The sequence below is a fragment of the Galeopterus variegatus genome, unplaced genomic scaffold (assembly GCF_000696425.1).
Source record: "Galeopterus variegatus unplaced genomic scaffold, G_variegatus-3.0.2 Scaffold3765, whole genome shotgun sequence".
Classification (NCBI taxonomy): domain Eukaryota; kingdom Metazoa; phylum Chordata; class Mammalia; order Dermoptera; family Cynocephalidae; genus Galeopterus; species Galeopterus variegatus.
In genome coordinates, this window is record NW_007729876.1 from 175,797 (window position 1) to 178,525 (window position 2,729).

A 2,729-nucleotide genomic window follows, 5' to 3' on the forward strand; every position below is an offset into this window, starting at 1 on the left:
TTGCAATCCCGTTGCCGGTCCCCGGTCCGGTACGGGGGCAACACTGAGGGTTGCGATCCGTTGCCGGACACGGAAAAAGACAAAAAAAAAAAAAAAAAAACAAAAACTGGTTTAGATCCTGTAAAGAAGTTAGAAGTTCAGGTCTCATAAAGATTAGAAGAGGAAAATATCAAATGATGTGAATTGCTACCAAAAAAAACCCCAAAAAACTATCGTTCTGGAAATAACAACTTCCTAGGAACTGAAGATTTTTTAGTAAGCTATTAAAATAAAACTGGACATTATACATTCTAATTTAAACATTGAATGCCTTTTTACAAATTACCCAGTGAAAGACATAATAAATTCCCCATCAGGGGATAAATCTTATGAAATTGCTTAAATTAAGCTATTTCTGTCAAATTACTAAAACATTTTGTCTAATTTTTCAAACTATTTTAAAAACCAAAAGACTATAAGAGAAAAATTATTCTGTAATTTTTATAGAATAAAAACATACCAGAGGTGGTTAAAAACTGATTTATATATATAAAAAATAGCGGTAAATTACAATGCATTTAAGAAAAATGAATATGGATTCTTTGTAGAACTGTTAATTAACTGTGTAAACACTAATAGTTCAATTTCTATATTAATTTCAAGAATTGGGGAAAAAGGGGTTCCCTACTTTTTCAATGGGAAAGATATGGCACAGTATAGGGGAAGATTATAGGAATAGACTCCTGGGAACAAAGAGGAATTTGAAGATATTTCAGATCCCAGGACAAACTGTTCACAATAAATACTTAAACAACGACCCTCAGTGTCATTCTTCCAGCTGACAGGAATAAAGGAACTGAGGCATACATAAAGCATTTGCAATCTAAGACCAAAATTATTACACTATGTAAAAGCATTTAAAAGACTGCTGTTAGTGCCTCATATCACATGAAATATTCTATACCTATGTTTACTGTACGTTATTAGTCTTATAAAATATTTATAATAAGCTGGGAGTGGTGCGAAACTGACTTCAAAGAGTATTAAATACAAGACATTTAGAAAGGACTCTAATATTGCTTTCTCCCCCTCCATGAGCAATCATGTTAAAAGTTCTTCCTAAAAAAAAAATTTTTTTTTAAATAGGGAAGAGCAACTTTATAACTTAAAAAAAAAAAAAAAAAAAACCAAAACACCTTCTGGTTCCAATAGAGCCTTTTGACATAGTATATTGTCAGGTGGCTGGTACAGAATGAATATTCTCAGTATACAGGACAAATGACTGCAACATGAATGCCACTATCATAAATGTCTACTCAGCATTCCTCCGGAAGAGAGGATAAAAAAAATAAAACAAGTGCTTTAACAGTTATTCTTTACTCTTACCGATTTTGCCATGAAAAAAGAGAAAATATGCTTATGTAGTTCATGGAATGTGGAAATTCGGCATTGGCCATCACTCATCTGGACAAATACGAATACTAACTGCCTCGTACAGAGTGCCTACAATGTACGGAGCCCTGAAAAGGTAATAAAGGTATTTGGGGTAAAGACACCACCCTTGATCTCGAGGAGCTTCAGATGTAATAAAGGTAAGTCACCAAGGGGAGAAGTGCCGAGCTCTATAGAAGTGAACCAAAAAAGCTATAGGCGTTCAACAAGGAAATTACTTGGGATAATCCCAGTCACAGTCTAGTAAACGTTGCTCTATGAGCAAAGCAGAGCGACATTTGGCCATCATTTGTATATAGCCTGGGAGTGGACAACCAGTTTTCGATTTCATGGCGGCAAGATGCCATGACTCATTCCACAATAACCAAAAGATGGAAAAAGAGCCACGACATCCCACAGCCGAATACGCACATATGACAATACGAGTATACCCATTTTTCTGTGCCGGTGGAGCGTGGGGCGGGGGACTAGGGGTGCTCTAAGTTTTGAAAGCGCCTTCCTCTCCAAAACGTTTAGTTCCAGAGTGGGAGCGGCGTAGAGGAGGAGTGGAGGCGAAGGCATGGCGAGGGTGGTGAGCAAGAGCGGCCGAGGTCGGCTGGATGAGAAGCACAAGGCGCCCCCATGCTCCGGGCGCCGCCCCCGCTCCGGCGGTTCCAGCTGTCCCGCCGGAGCCGCTGCCACGCGCCGCTGTCGTCTCCGCCGCCGCCACCTGAGGCCTAACCAAAGGCTCTCGGCGTATGTCCCTATAGTCTTTCCAAAGTGGCAGAGAGCAGCTAAAGGCCCACCTCCTCTGGGCTATTCACATACCTGGAGAAAACGATCCCCTCGCGGAGGGGTGCGCAGAGGCCAAATCAGCTCTACCCTTCACTTCCCAGCCAAACAGCGTGTTCTTACGGCCACCGGCCAAGATGGCGGTGCCCAGGAGCCGCCTCGCGCAAACCATAAGGACGTAGTGCGCGCGCGCGACAGAGAGCGGGAGGCGGAGCCCTGAAGGTAGGTAGGGCAAGATGACGATAAGTGACGTCATTTTACTGCGACCCCCCCCTTCAATGTCGTTGGGGAACCCCGGCAGTTGGAAGAAGCAGAGTGGGAGTGGCGCAGAGCTGCGGAGGGCCTGAGAACCGGAGTTGTGGCAAGCCAGGTGTGCAAGCTGTAAGTGTGTGGGCTTTTCCCCGACGTGGAGAATGGTCCTGGCGTAAGCAGATGCGTCCTCCTCCCCAACCTCAATCTCTTTTTACGCTCGAGGTCGCAAGGCCGGTGGGTCAGGAGAGGAGCTTTAGTCATTCTAGCACACAGAG

General features: G+C 43.3%; 1 protein-coding gene across 2 annotated transcripts in view; it reads right to left on the reverse strand.

Moving 5' to 3' along the window:
• Window positions 1-2,330, reverse strand: part of ABCE1 (ATP-binding cassette, sub-family E (OABP), member 1) — a 32,833-nt gene extending 30,503 nt beyond the window's left edge. Inside the window, exon 1 of one of the 2 annotated variants that reach the window (XM_008585933.1) lies at window positions 2,239-2,330. The gene's annotated coding sequence lies outside the window, so the exon portion shown is untranslated. The remainder of the gene's footprint in view (window positions 1-2,238) is intronic. The other variant, XM_008585934.1, reaches the window with a different exon arrangement.
• Window positions 2,331-2,729: the final 399 nt, after the last annotated feature.